The sequence below is a fragment of the Talpa occidentalis genome, unplaced genomic scaffold, assembly GCF_014898055.3.
Source record: "Talpa occidentalis isolate TD23 unplaced genomic scaffold, MPIMG_talOcc4v2.1 talOcc4.5, whole genome shotgun sequence".
In the NCBI taxonomy this organism is placed as follows: Eukaryota; Metazoa; Chordata; class Mammalia; order Eulipotyphla; family Talpidae; genus Talpa; species Talpa occidentalis.
The window spans coordinates 116,399,020-116,418,833 of record NW_023604861.1 but is presented as its reverse complement, the minus strand read 5'-3'; positions in this window follow the sequence as shown (position 1 = coordinate 116,418,833).

Genomic DNA, 19,814 nt, shown 5'->3' with positions numbered 1-19,814 from the left:
TTGTTTTCAGACATGAAATACAACCTATAAATGCTAGGCTGATGATGGAAGGAAACCAATTTCTGGTAGAACTAAAGGCTACAAATCTTAGGCAAGTTAAAGTGTTCTAGAAAAAGACTAAAAGTGATATAGACAGAAAAAACTAGAATCCAAGGGAAAATATCTTAAATGGAATAAAGGTAAGAATTGAAAAGTTGGGGACAATATTTTCTACTTATATGGTAAAGGGTTGATTTTTTAAAAAAAATATAGAGAATATTATTACTAATAACATAACAAACAAGTTAATAGAAATAAAGACAAAAGGCTTAAGGAAGTAACAATGAAGAAAATATTTAGTAAAAATATGTAAGTAAACATTTTGTCCACTAGAACAAATCTACCTATCAGTAATGAGACATTATATTCACCAACAAAACTGCGAGATTTTAAAAAGTGATAAAACTCAAATTACCATGTAAAAATGTTGCTCAAAAGAATGTAAATTGGTATAGTCTTATAGATGGTCAATTTGGCAATATATTATAAAACTCCTAAACTAAGCACATTGTTTTGCCCAGAAATTTTAGAAAATTTTTCTAAGCAAATAATCAGAAATTTACAAACAATGAATGATCAGACATTTACAAACAATGAATAATCAGACATTTACAAACAATGAAGACTTGCATAGTGTTATTTACAAAGGAGAACTATCTAAGTATTTAATAGTCTGGGGATGACAAAAACACATCTTCCTAAGAACACTATCCTGGCACTCAACTTCTTGACCTGGGGGAGATGTCCACACTACACAATGTATTTGAAATGACTGTTTGTGACACAACTCATGCATCAATGATATTTTTGCAAAAAAGAGTAGGAAGAAATTAGAAACCACTAGTAAATATAGTCAAAACATCCTGCACACTCTCGATGCTTCCTCAACACCTGTAGTTTGTGGTGTAACAAGATACACAGGAGCTGAGTAGATGGATGAACTTGGGGGTCCCTGTGTGTCACTGAGTCTGGTAACATGGCTTCATCCCAAGACGATATAGTCAGGCTTCAGACTTACATGTATGTCACTGACAAATTAAAAAATGCTGCTCTCTCAAGCCAGATCCCTGGGAAGCCAAAAGTTAAAGTCACCGCTCACAAAAAGCATTATAATGTCAGAGTTCTTGTCTTCATTATAATGAAATAAACAGTTTGGGAACATTTTTGCTCCTCTCCCATGTGACCCCCAAGTGCACGGGGCTCCCCTGTCTCTGCACTATGATTAAAGCGCTAACACTGAATTGCTATAAACCCACAGCTACTGTTCACTGCCCCAGAAATAGGCGAAGTGCTTTTAGAAGCAAAATGCTGGAGACTGTAATTATAGGAAGGGTTAATCACTTAGGCTAAGGAAGCAAGGAGAGAAAAATCTCAGGAAATCTGAAAATAAGGGGCCCCTGTCCCAGCGAAACTGGGTGGGGGAGAGGTGAGCGCAGCTGTGCGGGAAGGCTCTTGTTTAGGGGGTTGGCTGTCAGACCTTGTTTAATAAACCCAGCACCTTCCACCCACTGTTCTCTCTCCTGACAGCAACCACAGCCTCCAAAGGGCAGGAGAGGGGCTGTACCCTGAGGGAAAGAAATTTAAAAATATGCATAGTTGCTTAGAACCAGATGTCCTTTTCCAAACTATTTTGCTCACAGGAGAGTAAGCTCATTGAAGCAAGTTGTGTTTGTGCCACAAGATGCCACCCTTCTCTTGAAAAGAAGCGATCAAGGTAACTAAATAAAAAGGCAAGTGTTTTTATGGGCTCTTTTCTCACTTTGATATCAACCAGCTTCATCTTAGATGAAGGAAAAACAATTGTATTTTGTTCTGTAACTTTCTGGAGCAAGGAAAGAAACTAGTTTCTTGGTAGCAGTTTCTGAAATTCTTTTAAGCTGCTCCAGAAACATCACTTTTCCATCTTATCTGAGAATGGATTACAATTTTGTGCAAGCTTTATTACTTTAGGGTTTCGGTTTTAGCTGGCATTTGATGTTCAGAAAAGCTGTTACAAAAGGCCACAAAATAACAGATTGTCATTCTCCACAATTTTAAGCTTCCTATTTCTCGGAGATGTTTAGATCTCCTGTCTGTGGATGCGAAAAATGGATTTGTTTTTGGTTATTTATTTGATAAAACTCACGTTCCCCTCTGTATCCATTAACAGTCAATTCAATGCAAAATCAAAGACTGTCATTGCAAAAAGTTCTTAATTTGTAAGGTAGAAATCTGTGTAATTTATAATCAAACATTTACATTTTTAGCTGAAATCAACACACATTTATTAATCACAATCCTTGAATTCATCTTTGAGTTTTGCTGAAAGTCAAATGTCAAGAGTGATAAAGGCTGTCTTAATCTTTTTCCTTTCACTTACTATGACCCTCCTAGTTGGAGTAAATGGTCAATGGTCAGTCCGCAATCGTCTTTCTGAGTGAGTGAGAAAAATTTTAATTCTTCTTAAAGGGAAGTCATGAAATAGATGTGCTATTGAACAGCTTCTCCATTTTGGCACCTCCATTTTAATTTGTAAAGCAAAGCATTGTACTGGTGACTCTCTACCGTGTCTTACACATGTCTGAAGAGATTCTTTTGATAATCATCATTAAACATTCAGATAGCCAGGCTATTGGTATGGATGGTAAAGGAAAGCATTGGGAATTTGAAAGGATAACAATATTTGTTTTAGGGCCTCCCCGGTGGCGCAGCGGTTGAGCGCTGGGTTGCGAAGCTGCATGCAGCCTCTGCAGTGCCGGTTCGATCCCCGGCTGCTCCCCGGCCACCGGAGGAGGGTCCCACATGGCGCGCAGACCTCTCCTGCCGCCAGGTGCTCCCCTCAGCAGTGTACTTCGGTCCTTCTGCCTGCTCTGTTCCCCTCTCTGGCTCTGGTGAATTCTCTCACCCTCCCGCGCTTCTGACTGTACCCAGTGCTTGTATAAATAAATAAATAAATCTTTAAAAAAAAAAAAACAATATTTGTTTTAAATTCTGATGTGATTCCTATAATCCTATTGCCACGAACAGCTTATGCCTCCTATGGCATAAGCACTAGTATTGCTACAAAATACTTATTTGTGATTAGATATGTTAATTTTTGGTTGACATAATGGAAGCATTTCTTTTTTTTTTTTTTTTTTTTATAGAGGCATGCTTTATTTATTTGTTTGCTGGTTTGTTTGTTTGTTTTGTTTATACAAGCACTGGGTACAGTCAGAAGCGCGGGAGGGCGAGAGAATTCACCAGAGCCAGAGCGGGGAGCAGAGCAGGCAGAAGGACCGAAGCACACTGCTGAGGGGAGCAGCGGGCGGCAGGAGAGGTCTGCGCGCCATGTGGGACCCTCCTCTGGTGGCCGGGGAGCAGCCGGGGATCGAACCGGCGCCGCAGAGGCCGCGCGCAGCTTCGCAACCCAGCGCTCAACCGCTGCGCCACCGGGGAGGCCCAAGGAAGCATTTCATATTGTATTTTCTCCATCTGAATTTTTGTCATGGAGAGGAATCTAAAGAGCTTAAGTGCCTGTTCCTCCCCATCTGAGAAAAGCAGTTCAAAATTTTTATTACTGCATGAAATTTCAGTGGTTTGCGCTGTGTTTGTAGGGCAGACCAAACACTAACCTCTTTTTTCTGCTGTCCCTTAGACTTGTTATCTTGGAAGAAATTGGAAGAAAGAAGAGTAAGTTTGCAAGCTAAAATATAGGACATCCAATTAAATTTGAATTTTAGATAAAAAATAATTTGGGGGTATGTCTCAAAATTGTATGCATATTATACTAAAAATTAAATGAGCATACTAAATTATATTTTATAATAATTATAATAAAATAGTGGTTTTTTAAAAAAATCTGGACTCAAATTTAACTGCTAAATTGTATTTTTATTTGCTAAATGAAACCTTATCTAGGATCCAAAGCATATTTGAGGATGCTGAGATGCTTTCATTGTCTCACAAAAAAAAGATAGCAATAACCCCTGATGACTTAAAATGGTGCTTTTTTTTTATAGGGTAAAAATCACTGAGTGCATCAATTAGTTGCATTTCTCAGAATTTCCACATGTTCATATGTTTCAGAATTTAAGATTTCTGTATTTTGTTTTTTCCTTTTCACCAAATGTATAATATTTCTGTATCTACATTTTTAAATTGGTACACAATTTTATGCTGTGGATAAATTACTTATTTTCTCATTGTTAAATATTTAGTATATATATTTTTGCTTTTTTTGTGCTGGTAGAAAATTTATGACTCTTTCTTGATGCACACAGTACTTATTTTTGTTAAACTGTTTTCCTATAATTCTTAGGAATGATTAGTGGATCCTTGGCAATCAATGTTGTCAAATTTTACCTGCATAATCACATTTGTTTTTTCCTCCTATCCAATGTTAAAGAAGTAGAAACTGGGAGATGAGAAGCAATCGGAAAAATGCAGGTGGATACAATTTTCTGTCTTCCTAGTTTTGCAAGTGGACAATCTCTTGGCAAGAATATTTCAGGTTTCTGAGAGGGAGCAATTTCTATTTTTAACACCATTAGAAAATAACAGGCATGGAAGCATGATTTTTTTTTTAATTCTGCAAAACATGAAATACTTCAGTGCCCTATAACTTTCCTCTGTCACCTGTTTCTTGCCAGTATGCTGCCAGTCTCCTCTGATCCTAATGAATGTTCTCCTAACTGCCCTGGACTAATGTGATTACTTCTAACATGTTCTTGTGTGGCTCCATTATTGGAGGAAGCCTCAGTGTTCATCTGCTTATAAATTAATCATGCTCTTCCCCCTAAGTGTGTTGGAAATGAGAAATAGTTTTGAAAAAATTGCTTGTGGCGCGGCAGACCTCTCCTGTCATGCCCGTTGCTGTCCTCAGCAGTGTATTTCGTCAGTCTGCCTGTTCTGTTCCCTGCTCTGTCTCTGGTGAATCCTCTCACCCTCCTGTGCATCTGGTCTGTACCCCGGTTCTTGTATAAAATAAATAAATAAATCTTAAAAAAAAAGAAAAAAATTGCGCAATAAACTGGCCAAGTGATAAACAAATACCCATTTGATTTAATAATGTTACTCAGTGAGGAAAAAAGAAAACATAATAAATCAGGCAGGACTATTTTCTTTTAAAGCAAAAAAAGAGGAAAGGGTGGGATTGGAAAAAGGTAACTAACTATAAGATGAAGGGCACAGGAGGGTATCATAGTAATTTGCTCTCCTTTTTGACCCTGAGTGTTGGTAAAGCCATTTAAAATCAAACAAACAAGATAAAACAACCCCAAACCATGGTATTCTTTACTTGCTTTGCTTGGTTAATTTCAGCTTTATCCCCTTAGCATTGAGCTACACCAGCAAATAACGTTGCTTTTTAGAGCTCCCCAGCCGGCTCTTGGGCAGCTTGCTGGAAATACTGTGCTGTAAAAAAATGAAGCTTTCACGGGAACGATGAGTTTAGGTTGACAGTGCAACAGTATTTCAAATGACAGCTATACTGAGAGGACTGTAGTTCAACAGGTCTCACTAGGGGCTGAACATCATTAGTACCTGAAAAAGATCCTTCTTTCCAGCCTAGTTGGAAGTTCTAGCAGCATTTACTAGATTGGTTTCACAGGCAACACTGGTAGTTCATCAGGATGTTAACAGCTGAGCTGCAGAAGTGAGGTGAGATGAAACTGGGAAAGTTCCTTGCTATGCACTCTTTCCTCAGACCCATGATGCCCATTATAATAGTGAAGACTGAGCACTTGCAGTAGGAAAATCTATTCCAGTTTACTTATATCTTCCCAAACTTATAACTAAGGAAGTCATTTTTACACAACTGTTTGAACATTTGAAGAAACAGAACCGGTTATACAAACTTCTCAGCTAAATATGTCTCAATGATAAATAAGAGGGAACTGAAAGAATTGATGGATACCCTTTCAGACTAATCTTTGATGTGTGTGATAACCTTATAGCTTGTCCTACCCTCCGTAAAACTCTACAGCAGCTGAGCTGCTTGGAATCTGTAATTCTCTTCAGAGTTGAGTCTCAGGTCAGGAAAATAAAGGAGGGTAGAGTTTCCCCAGGTTTCCGATTTCATCCACCCTTCTAGTTAAACCCTGTCACCTTAGACGAGACAGGTGGTTGGGGAAATGAGCGGGCTATAAATGTAGTTCTGCAGAGCAGGATTTTACCTCCTAAGCCCTGACTTTTGTATAAATGGACAAGATGAAAAACAAGACAAAAAACATCAACAGTGAGAAGGATGTGGTTAATAGGAGAGATGTTTAATTAGCAAGGGGACTCAAATGGAATTGGCCGGTGGGAGCGGTAGACTGGGACTAGGACAGAAGAAAAGGACTGGAGCCTCTGAGGGGTGATGTCTGGTAGGGAAGGAAGCAGCCCAGTGGAAATGGTGGTGAATTTATTTTCAAGTCAAATTGCCATGAAATGTCTTGGAAATCATATGTATTTCAAATGCCTGACACTAATGTACAGGCTGTGGAGGAAAAAAAAAATTATGTCTTCTAACAATGAATGAATTTGTTCAATTAAATGAATAAATAGTGATTACCTGCATGTGTAGCTGGATAAAAAGAGTTTTTAGAATATAAAGGACAGGGCCTCCCCTGGTGGTGCAGCGGTTGAGCGCTGGGCTGTGAAGTTGCCCACAGCCTCTGCCGCGCCCATTTTGATCCCTGGCCACCAGCGAGAGGGTCGCACATGGCGTGCAGAACTCTCCTGCCGTGCCCGCTGCTCTCCTCAGCAGTGTATTTCGCCAGTCTGCCTGTTCTGTTCCCCGCTCTGGCTCTGGTGAATTCTCTCACCCTCCCATGCTTCTGACTGTACCCAGTGCTTATACAAATAAATAAATAAATAAATAAATAAATAAATAAATAAATAAATCTTTAAAAAAAATAAAAAGAATATAAAGGATAAATCCTTCTTTCAAAAAAGGAATAAATATAAATATTTTAGTGAGAAAAATTAAGGAAACATACAAATAATATGTAAGACAGAAGACTATGTGATTGGTAATGTGATTAGGACTGAGTATTGGAGTACAGATAGTTGAACTCAAGAGTACAGATAAGGGCCTCCCCGGTGGCGCAGCGGTTGAGCGCTGGGTTGCGAAGCTGCCCGCAGCCTCTGCAGCGCCGGTTCGATCCCCGGCTGCTCCGACCACCAGAGGAGGGTCCCACATGGCGCGCAGACCTCTCCTGCCGCCCGCTGCTCCCCTCAGCAGTGTACTTTGGTCCCTCTGCCTGCTCTGCTCCCCACTCTGGCTCTGGTGAATTCTCTCACCCTCCCGCGCTTCTGACTGTACCCAGTGCATGTATAAACAAAACAAACGAACAAACAAACAAATAAATAAATAAAACATGCCTCTATAAAAAAAAAAAAAGAGTACAGATAAAAGTGTTGATTTTCAAAATGGAAATTAAGTTAAGCGGTCAGTAAATTTCTCTGAAAAGGGTCTGATAACAAATATCTTGGACTTTGCATACCATGTGGTCTCAAGGCAGTAGTTAAATGAGCATAGCTATTGTTTTCCAGTAAAACTCTATTTAGAAAAGTAGGAACCAGAGCTGAATATGTCCAAGAGTTGTCGTTTTTCAATCTGAATTATATAAAGGCAGCTTAAAGTCACCTGCAGGTGAAAATATTGAAATTCATTGCTGCATCATAACAATGTGATTTAGAAACTTTATGATGTTTTTTATTTGATTGCATTTTTTATGGGGGAGTGCTACACCAGTGAGGGTGATTTTCACTCACCAAAAGTTTGCTACATTATAAGAAATTCAGAAAGAAATGTTATGGAGAAACTGCTACACTTTGAACCTAAGTCCCCTCTCCTCTTCTGCCCATGCCTCCTGGGAAGAATGTTTTACTTTATTTTCCATAGCTAGAAAATTCTAGTTTGGGCTTGAGTGCTGAAAACCAAATCTGTATGGATCATAAATAGAGAAATGATAAGCACACCCTCACTCTCTTAGAGGTTCAGGTTTGCTCTGTCAAGTAGCACCTTTAGAAAAAGCAACAAAGCTTATGAGTTGCTGAAGGGAAGCCAAGCCCTTTCCTCATTTTGTATGCCCAGGGTTCCCATTATTTTGTCTTTGGGTTTTTGATTAGGGAACTTTTACAATGATCTTAAACCTAACATGGATACTTTTCCCAATTGCTGTGAAGTTTTGTGGCTTATTTGAAATAGAGTCAATTCTCTTTTCCTGAAACCCACTTTCATGCTCTCATTTTCTTGATTTTTTTTCTGCAGGGATGAAAATTAATCAGACATTGAAGACTAAACATAATAACTTGTCAGATATTTCTCTGGGTACCAAAAGTAATTTATTGTTTTCCAGTTTTCTCTGCTCAAAAACATTTTACTGAGATAATGTGACCTTCGTGGTATATAGAGGCTTGATTTCATCTTCAACTCTGAAGGCATCAATGGTTCCTTTAAAACAATAATGGAATCTCCTATACATTTTTAGAGATAAGATTGAATCACAATATTAGGAAATTCAGGATTTTTCCTGATCCTAATTCTCAAAGGTTCCCTGATGTCTTTTTTGAAGGGCAATGGAGGGGGTGCTTTGAGGCTAAGATCTGCCAAATACACTAGTTTACATTTGCCAGGAGAGAATTATGGGTTATTTTCTGAATTGCTCTGAGAAGCTCCCTTGCATATGGAAGTGACCTACTGCTGAGAAGGGAGTCAGCGCATCATCTATTTCTTTTCCTCAGAGAGTCTTGGGGGGAATGAAATGGGTAGTATTTCAGAGACTAGAGTCTGTAATCCAAATGCTGAGAGATCCTGAGCAGTTGTGTCTTGGAAGACATTATTGTTAAGCGAGGGCTCAGTAGGACCCATCCTTATGAGTCTAAAAAAACAGCAAACTATGGGTTCCACCTCTCATCAAGAGGCCAGGAGCCACGAGGGCAGAGGGACAGGCTGAGGAGGTGCTGTCCCTGGGGCTGCTGCTTCATCTACCCGCCAGGCTGAGAACTCCCTTGAGAAGGTGCTGGATCCACTCACTAGCTGCCTGAGCCTGCTTGGGGGGGGGGGTGAGGGCGCACAGATGGTTGGACTTATTGTGCTAGTCACCAAGGAGGGAGAGTAACAATTGTCCAATAAAATATTTGGAGGATCAAAGATGTAAAAACTCAGGCAGGGGCTTGAGCTCATTACAGAATCCCTTAGATTTTTGGCTGCATTGGGGTAGCAATGGGAAAGATGGCTTTTCACAAAAAATGCTTATCTCTATAAAGGGTGACATATGTTTCCCTCTTCTTTTTAGTTGAATACAAAAGCCCTGCAGGCATACCTTTGTGTTGTGCTTAAGAGGCTGTGTGTGTGTGTGTGTGCGCGCGCGCATACGCACACACACAGACACACAGGTTAGATTCTTCTGGGAGCTCCAGAAGTCTTCTATGCTGTCCTTTCCCAGAATCCATGCACAGAGCCTGCAGTGAAGGTTTTAATGCAGGAATCAAGCAACTCTCGCTTACAGCCAGAACCAAACTGTTTTGCCACAAGCACAGCCAACAAAATAGCACACTGCTGGCAGGAGACAGCCATTGCTCTAATATCTTTTAGGCTGCCAAAAATGAAAATCCTGCAGTAAAACTGTTGTCCCAAGCAAAAAATTCATCTTTTAGACCTCAACTATTTTACAGGGCACCTGTTTAATCACAGCCCCATAAGGTAAGGGGGTTCATGATGATAATTGACTAATTATCCATGATTTTGTAAGTTCATATATCTTTGTCCTTACTGAGTCATACTTGTCTATCCATACTGTACCCCTCTGCTCCTTATTCCCCAGATAGCTTTCATCTAGACTATTCTATTTGTTGGAATTTTCTGGATCAGTCTTTCTTACCCCTTTTTAGCCCCTGCCATCAAAATGTTTCCTTAGTATATGCCTTTCCTATAATAACTTTCTTCTTATTAAGAAATTTAGATAGGGCCTCCCCGGTGGCTCAAGGGGTTAAGCACAGCACTAAGAGGCTATCCGCAGCCTCTGCAGCACGAGTTCAATCCCCTGCCAGGCAGGGAGTTACCCACATGGCACAGCAGACCTCTCCTGTCTAACCCGCTGCTCCCCTCAGCAGTGTATTTCATCGTCTGCCTGTTCTGCTCCCCACTCTGTTTCTGGTGAATCCTCTCACCCCCCCGCACCTCTGACCTGTACCCCAGTTCTTGGTATGCATAAATAAATTCTAAAAAAAAAGAATTTTAGATATATTAGGAATTTTTTCAAGATCCATTTTTTATACTAGCAACAGAATATGATATTAGGCTAATAGTTATACAACTTTGCTTCATTTCAATGCAGCTAGTGATAGCACAAAGATAGGGCTTGGGGGCAGGGCAAAGTACAATGGATTGTGGTGGAGGATTATGTGCTTTGGTAGCAGGAGTCCTTTGGTGAGTGCACTTGAGGGGGAAATCCCATACCATCAAAAACACTAGTAAGGTCAACAAAATTTTAAAAAATTTAAAAAGTAAAAATTCAAAAAAAAATACTGGCGGATAGACAGATGATTGGTAGAGCAAGAGTAAATGGAGGTAACTGAGTGAGGAAGTTTGCTCAGTAGTCATGATGAAAATAAGGTATCTTGGAAGGGGGTGATGCTGTGGTAGAGATGGAAAAAGGGCAGAAATGAAAGGTATACATTTAACAAAAATTGGCAATAGATTGGACAAAATAGGAGAGGGTGATGTTAAGCATGGGTTTTAGATTTCTGGCAAGCTCAAGTGGCCGGATGAGGGCTAATAGAAGAGAACCAAATTTATGGTAGAAGATCACAAGTTAGTTTCTTATTACATGAGGTGCTTTGGAATTATCCAGATGGAGATGTCAGAAAGACAGTTGGATTTACATTTCTGGAACTCAGGAAAAGCATCTGGGGTAGAGTTATAAATGAGGGAACCAAAGCTCCAAGAAATTCTTGCTCAAAGCCACAGTTATTAGGTGGTAGAGCCAAGATTAATTTTTTTTCTTCTTGCCTAGGCATGTCCTTAATACTATAAAGAGAAAAAAGACGAACCTGGTGAGGTGAGTCTATAAGGTTGGGATAATACTCTTCTGCCTCAGAGATCCTACTGTTGTTGCTAATACAAAAGTAAAATATTAGAAAAAAATGCCATTATTTTGCTTTCTCGTTAATTTTACTTGCATTGTGAGATTTAGGAATTATGTTCACATTCTGATTTTATAATTCCCCTATATCTAAATATTAAAACTTGCTAACAAATTGGATTTGATTTCCCTCAGAGTCAAAGGTATTGTTCAGTGAATTAATGTAAACAAAATTGAAATTATTTGGGCTATTGGCAAAGCCTGTTGTTGTTGTTTGTGTATATCACACTGGATGAAGGACAGACGTGCCCCTTCTTAAATTTGACATATTTGCTCTCAGAGCAGGGTATATAGAAGCAGCGGACTGTTAAATATGGAAGCTTTACAATATTACAATTTTCTAGAATATGTGCTTGGAACAGCATTTTAAAATGTTAATGATACTATTAATTCCCAAACTCTATTTTCAAATTTAAAATCACCTATTCTTCTGAAAGGTTGAAAGCTGACTTTCCATTATGTGGGATAAAAATGTCTCAACTCTTTGATTTGTTTTGCAGGGGGAAGATGATTTAAATGTTCTTCAGTGTCCTTTCCTTTGTCTCAAAGACACTCAAGGGGCTTTTAATCCTAAAATTTCCATTTCAGTAAAATCCGAAGCAGCAAGTGGAGGACTACTAGCTAATTCTCCCTTCCCTCATCCTTTTCACTCCTCATTTCCATACCCCTTCCTCAAAGGTCTATGGTGTGTTATATCTCAGAGTATTTTCTTTTCTTTTGAAAAAAGATTTATTTATTTATTCATACAAGAGCTGGAGTATAGGCCAGAGATGCGTGGATTGAGAGGATCCACCAGAGACAGAGTGGGGAACAGAACAGGCAGATTGACCAAAGTACACTGCTGAGGGGAGCAGCGGGTGAGACAGGAGAGGTCTGCCTCACCATGTGGGTTGCTCCCTGGCTGGCCGGGGATCGAATTTGTGCTGCAGAGGCTGCAGATTGCTTCATAGTGTGGTGCTTAACCCCTTGCACCACCAGGGAGGCCCTCTCAGAGTATTTTCTTCTGTTCCCATTTTGTTCTGTGTTCTCATTGTTTTCCAGGGATTTGCTTTGTCCACCACTTGTTGAAGTTAACTTGGAAGTGGAAAGAATTTGATGTTATTTCAATGTAGTGGACTACAGCAAAACAGTATGTCTTGAGGGCTATAGAAATATCCTTAATCAGTGCCCCCCTGGTGGCGTGGGGGTTAACTCTCAACGCAATCACTGCTATGACCTGGGTTTGATCACATCCAGGGAGCTAACCCACATATGGTGCTGCAGACCTTTCCTGTCTCGCCCATTGCTCCCTTTAGCAGTGTGTTTTGGTAGATCTGCTTGTTCTGCTCCCCTTTCTGTCTCTAGTGAGTCCTCATCCCCTGTAACTTTGGCCTTCACCCCAATCTTCCAGAATTCCTCATCATTTACTGAGTAAAAACACTGAATTGTGTGCCTAAGATGTGGTCATCTTCCAGGGAGGACTCAGCTATAGGAAAAGGTGAATAAGGTATAAAGTCACATTGCACATGCTTATTGCTCTAAATAGATGTTTACGCATGAATGCCATGAAATACTCTGGCTGATAATCTGTGCATTGTTACTGTCAGATATGTTGCTGTGTGGTGAAATAATCTGATGTTGGATTAGAACTTGGAGGTGTTTCAGGCTGTCTCAGGAGGATGAGCAGTCAACATGCTCCCCCTTCTGAAAGCCGCTGCCTGGAAGACATGGCCCAGCTATGTGTGGGGAGGGTGGTGATTGCAGCCCATCACAGAGTGGGACAGAGACCTCTTCAGTTCCCATTTTGTTTTCATTTCTTCCAAACAGGAGAGCATGTTGCACTTTGGGAAAGTCACAATTCAGGAGAAACATGAATCTCAGCTGAGATAGATAGTATCTAGTTTCCACTAGCAAGGAATTTATCAATATTATCTCAGACTATTCCATTATTCTTTGTATGATCATCGAGGCTGGGAAAGGTGCCACCATAATGACCATGTACATATCTTTCCCTAGGATTAAAAAAATTGGAGAAAAAAAATGCAAGTTTGTCTTACTGCAGGGGAGGAGGCGGGAGAGGAATCAGGGGGAGGGAGGGAGGAGCACAGGGGACTGAGGTGATGGTGCACGGGTGCCTTGGGGAAGGAAACTCTATGGGGACTACACCTGGGGGGGTGGGGGAAGCAAATATTGTTTAAAAATGAACAATGATGGAAAAAATAGAAAGAAAAGTAAGTTTGTCTAACTATATGAATGAGAGGCAGGAAGGGAACAGTTACTCTGTTCCAGAAGGAAGGGGACCTCGTTAGTGGAGTTTTACTCCTGGGTCCAATCTTTCCAATTTTTCTCCTCTTCTGTTATAGAGGTTCAAGTTACCCCGGACTCTGGTGCTGTGATCTCCTAATATCCATGCTAGAAGCATTCTTCTTTCTCTTCAGCGAGTTTGCTTATTTTAAAAAGGAATTTTCTGTGTTTTACCCTGGGGACAAATGCACACTCTCATCTTTAGGGAACGGAGAGAGGCCTGACCAGGCTCATTTCAGAAAGGTGGATTCTATTCTCTGTCTGTTTTTGTTGAGGTCTCAGGAGAGTTCTGTGTGTGTGGTTTTTCAGACTTGCTGGGGGTGAACTGCAGCTCTCCCCCAGCAGCAAAGTTGCAGTTATCACCCCCTTGTGTTTCCAGTGGTTCTAATGCCAAGTGCATCGTCTTCAAGGATTCTTTGATTTCTGATCTACTGTTGGTTGACTTTGTTTTTAGTGCTGGTATGGGATTGTCTTTTTAAATTGTGGTTTCTGTCATTTCAGAAGATCTGGATAAGGAAAGTGTTGTTGACACAATTCAGAAAGATCAAGTCATAACTTATGGAAAAGTATGATGTGAAAGCATGCCATGGATTGTTATTTAGCTCACTCATTAATTAGAGAAACTGTGTGTGTGTGTAGATGTGTGTGTGTATAAAAACTGGTTCAAAAGAGAATTCAAAGAACAGACATTTACATAGGTGATGCTGAAATGGATTTTCTGGGTGATAGATACAAAATCGGTTAAAATCCAAGACACAATAATAAACTGTTGTGTTTGCAAATAACTATTCCACAACTGGGAGTATCAGTGCATCTTCCTTCACTGGACAAATTTCACTTGCACTTCTCTGGACACAAATAATTTGGTTTGCTATCAGCTCTTTATATCTTGCAGAGTTATAAAATAACTCAATGACAACAAAAGGCAGAGACAACTGAAAGATTACACTAGACAGGATACATAGTAATCTTTGTTTCATTTTTTACTTTCTTTTCCCCTAACACTTTATCCCAGAGGTTACCACTCCTTTTTTTCTGTTCTCATCAATCTTGTGTCCCACCACCTTCTGTAGTAACAAAGTGGCTTTTTTTTTTTTTCCAAGTTAGCAATGATCTTCACATGTCTGTGTCCACACACCTCCTCAAGACTCAACTGAGTCAAGCCCTGAATGGCATTTGATACAATGATCACTCTCCAGCTCCTGAGGCCCTTTCTTCTTTTCACTGGGCTGCTGCTACTTAGTCTTCCCCCTGAATCCTTTTTTTTATTTCAGTCTCTAGGCAGTGGAGAGTCCCAAGGCTCAATTTGGGGTTTCTCCTCTTCATATATACTGGCTGCTTAGGGCTTTGAGTAGTCTATGAGCCAATGACTTCCAGCCCTGGCATCTCTTTTGAGCTCCACTGTCTAACACACTGCCTGCTGACGTCTCTGCAGAGATTTCTCAATAATGAAGTCTTGGACTTTCTTCTTCCTAACATGCTTACCATTCTGTCTTTTTGTCTCAAACAAATGTCTCAACAATGATGTCTTCATCATTTAGTTGCTAAGGTCACAAAACTTGGAGTCACTTTGGACTCTTTTCTCTATCTCCATCTCACATTTAGACTTTGAGCAATTCCTTCAGGTCTACCTTCAAATCATATGCAGACTCTGATGAATTTTCAGTGTCTACCACATCATTATTTAAGATGTCCCTGTGCCCAGTTACAAATTGAAAGCACCAATATCATGGAAGAAAAAAAGACAAAATGGTTGAGGGGCAACCAGAAGGCTCTGATATGGTTTACCAGTTTTGTCCGCAAAGTGTCTGCGCTGATTCTTCTTCCTGTACAAAGAGTACATCCCCAAAGTAGACAGCACCAAGACCCATCCAGCCTCAAAGTCAGAATCTCTGAGTGGCAGAAAAGCCTTCTCATAATCCCAGAGGTGACTTTTTATGGTCCAGCAATCCTTAAACTAGAACACCAGCTCTCTGCCTCCAAACATCACAATATAAGTGGTGGAGTAGAAAAGGATAAACACTATGTAAGCTCCTCTTTGGAAGAGGGAGACCTGGGCAACACGTCACAGGCACTGCCCATGGCAATGAGCAAATCTTTCCTGGCAGGAGTAGTCAGATCCCTTTCTGGAGCAGGAGTGTATCTTCTGGATCAGCTGTTCCAGAACCCCTGGTTCTGCTTTCTGGGAAGAACTCCGTTATCGTATGTCCTCTGTGATCTTTGCTCTTAGGCAGGTCTTTCTTTAAGTAGTATCTTCCACAATCATGGCTTTTTTTTTTTAAAGATTTATTTATTTATTTATACAAGCACTGGGTACAGTCAGAAGCGCGGGAGGGTGAGAGAATTCACCAGAGCCAGAGCGGGGAGCAGAGCAAGCAGAAGGACCCAAGTACACTGCTGAGGGGAGCAGCGGGCATGGCAGGAGAGGTCTGCGCACCATGTGGGACCCTCGCCCAGTGGTCGGGGATTGAACCAGCGCTGTAGAGGCTGTGGGCAGCTTCGCAGCCCAGCGCTCAACTGCTGCGCCACCAGGGGAGGCCCAACCATCATGGCTTTTATAGGTTAGGCTTGTGGTTTTTCTTACACTGTAAAAGTCTCATGCAAATTTCATAGTTTTTTAGGAAGTTTCATGCCCACGTATTCGTTAGCAAGGTCTTTTCTTGTTTTAAGTTTGAAGACTCTAGTGTCTTACTTGCTGCGTGCTCTGCTGTGCTCTCGTCTCTCTTTCAACTTAATATTGCCTAACTTGAGGCTGGATGTAATAATGGGCTTGGATGGGAATGCCACATTCTTAATCTGGTTTGTACCAGCAGGATTTTTATGAGCTTTATGTGATCTTAATATGCCAGAACATCAGTAATCTCTTGCTAAGGCTGCAGCTTGGAAGCCCACTTATCATTGTTTCAGTTTGGGATGGAAAAGCAGTCCTGCAAAGTTCCCAATTGCAGGCAGAAAGAACATTCATTACAAGGTTTCTTCTAACTTTCCACCTCAGCTTGCAGACTTACTAGCTCTGGCCTGAGTTGATCTCTTTCATAGTAAAGAAACACCAAAATATGGCATCTTGATGTTTTCCCCACCACTTCTGTGATTGCTTTATCTTGGTCAGCACATGATATCCCAGGTAGAGCAAAGGGCAGTATAATCATGCATCCTGGCATTTCAAAGCCAGGACATCAGCTCTCTATCCTATATTTGTGTCCTTTTCTATTCATGTCAGTGGCCTGAACTAAGTCAGTGCCATTTATTTTAGGTTTGGTTCTAAGCACTCTTCCACTTGCAGGCATAAAATTTTGTATCAGCCAAGACTGAGTTGAACTGAGAATTTTAGAAACCCCCCAACACCAATAACAGAATCTTATTTCTCTCTCATGTGAGAGCTGGGGGATTGGTTGTCTGGAGCACTGCAGTGGCACTGCCCACATAGCCCCAGGGACACAGCCTCCTTTCTGCTCCCTGAGCTCTGTGCACAGGGGCAGCTCCTTGTCTGCATGAGCTCCGCCATTGCATCATGCCTTGAACAGACTTCTGATGAAGGCTCATAGGCCGACTTGGGGATGCAAGGATGATGCAGGATTTGGCATTTTTATGGGAGGCTGGCAGCGATGCTGTGACATCCACTCTGGCACTGGCATTAGGAAGACCTACTCTGCACTTGCACTGGTGCAAACTGGGGTGACAGCCGTAGACCAGGCCTTAACTAGTAGTGGGACTAGAGGACAGTCTGCTGGTTAACCTCTAATTGCCATCTATACCCACTCCATTGAAACCTTGTCATTGACCAAGAAGATCCTTGATAAAGGCTCTGCCTGAACAATTTCAGTTTTGTGGCTCGTTAGCTTTTATTTTGGGATGCCTGATATTTAAAGGATATCATACTTAGTCATGTTCTTAATTAATCATGAATGATCTGCTATCAAACAATGGTATTCATTGAAGATGTGACACTTGCCAAATTTTAGGGTAATTACCTACCAAGAGGAACTCCTGGATTAGGACGCACTTGTTCAAAGATCAAAAGTCAAAACTAAGGCATGAACTAGTAGTGGAGTGTATCGCTCAGTGGATAGCTACAGTAGATAACATAGAGTTAAAGCACAGCAGGAGTTTAAAGAAGGAAGACAGGGGCCTTCCTGGTGGTGAGAGGTTGGTCTCAGCCCTATCAAGCTATCACCAGCCACTGCGGCATGAATTCGATCCCCGGTCAGGGGGCTACCCACATGGCGCAGCAGACCTCTTTTGTCTTGCCCGCTGCTCCCCTTGGCAGTGTATTTCAGTACATCTGCCTATTCTGCTCCCCACTCTGGTGAATCCTTTCATGCACCCCCACCTGTGGCCTACACCCCAGTTTTTATTTGCATAAATAAAAACAAATCCTTAAAAGTAAAAAATAAACAACTTAAAAAAATAAAGACCAATAGGACTCAACAGTATCATTTTTGTTTTCCTTGCTACTATTTGAAGTAGTAAATCTCCATTTCTTGTGGTTTCACATTCCTTACAGCCAAAGAGGACCATGAAGATAGGCTTGTGATGGTATTGATGATATTCTGTCTAATTCTGCAGCCAAGATTCTGCTCTGATATTCAGGCTATTTAGGTTAGGAAGGTCAGAAACTAGGTCAATGGCTTCTCATGGTTCCCTGTGACTGTCAAAGGACAGTGGCAGCCCAGTGACTGGGCCTGAGGCTCATTCCATATAATGACCCATGTGTCCTTAGATACTTTTGTAAGGAGAACAGGTATTGTTTTGCACAGAGAGTCTCACAGTACAATGCAAACGTTGAATTCATTTGTAGTTATATCACTACAGTAGACAGAGCTTCCTCCCTGCCTCCAATGCAGGTGCTTACATGTCCCTCAAAATTATAGTGAAGCTGCTATGCAGACACGAGGCTCTGGTGTGTAGGCAGAGAGGAGAGCTAGTGCATTTCGCAGTCTCCCAGGGTTAATAACAGTGAGAGTAAATAATCTGCGTGAGTAAATCTATTCTGAACTGAGATATTCAGGAAAAGAACAATGATAGGAGCAGAGGTTGAATATTTTTATTTTATTCAGCACAGAGGTTGAATAGAGGCCCCCAGTTGTTCCCTTAGCCATGACGGTCAAAGTTTATTGTCCGTTGCTGAACCTTAAATATCGTTACATACGATTATATATAATAAACTACTTACAATTTTTACTGGCAAATGTGAATTCAGTCATCCTGACAATTCCTCTTATCTTTATAAAGCTCCTGAAATTAACAACATTCCCTCTGGGTGCCAATATATAAATATTTGGGCAGTTTGATCGCAGGCAGTGCCCTGATCTTGAACAAAAGCAAAACCAGATGCTCAAATAGAATGTATTTCAGTTTGATTGTGTCACATATTTCCTATCTCTAGCCATGAAGATATTCCAAAATTCTTGCACAGCTTATGTTGTAAAAACAAAAAACAAAAACAAAAACACAGGAGGTAGCCCAAGATTTGAATGGTTTATTCTATTATAGTACTTTCAAAAGTTATCTCAGAAAGGAAATGAATGAAGAGGCATTTTGTGATTCATTTAATAAAACAGTACAGTTGATGAAAATGGCTCTAAAATGATAGAGTTTTCGGGAAGTGTAGCTCCAAAGCTAGGAAGCTGCAGACCAAATGTTTTTGGTGGCATTGAATTACCAGCGAGAATCTATAAAGGACTGCAGACTGACTTGAAATGCTGCCATCATTTTGAAAAATCCCATTGGCCGATGATGGAAACTGCTAATATGAGCTCGAACATTCTGGATAATGAATACTACATAAAGAATGGTGAAAATATTGCAAAGAAAGCTGTTAGAACAAAAGAAATTAAGCTGTATTGAGTCCCTTGGCTGAGATTGTTGTGCCTCATGAAAAAAAATATCATCTCAGACAGGAAAAAAATTCCATTCTGTAGCAGACACTGATTTATTTTAATTTTTAAAAGTTGACTTTTTCCACACTGGGGTAGATTTCAATCTGGTTTACTTAGGCTGGAATGTCAAACAAATATATGAACAAAGGCAATACAGTCTACATTTGACTATGCTCAGCAGGTACTTACTCTTTATACTATTTCATAGTTGTCAGCCTTAATTCTAGCATTTCTTTTTTTTTTTTTAAGATTTATTTATTTATGCATACAAGAGCTGGGGTACAGGCCAGAGATGCAGGGAGAGGGGAGAGGATTCACAAGAGACAAAGCGGGGAGCAGAACAGGCAGACTGACTGAAATACACTGCAGAGGGGAGAAGAGGGCGAGGCAGGAGAGGTTTACTGCACCATGTGGGTTGCTCCCTGGCTGGCCAGGGATCAAACTCATGCTACAGAGGCTGTGGATTGCTTCATGGTGCGGTGCTTAACCGCTTGCACACCAGGGAGGCCCAATTCTTGCA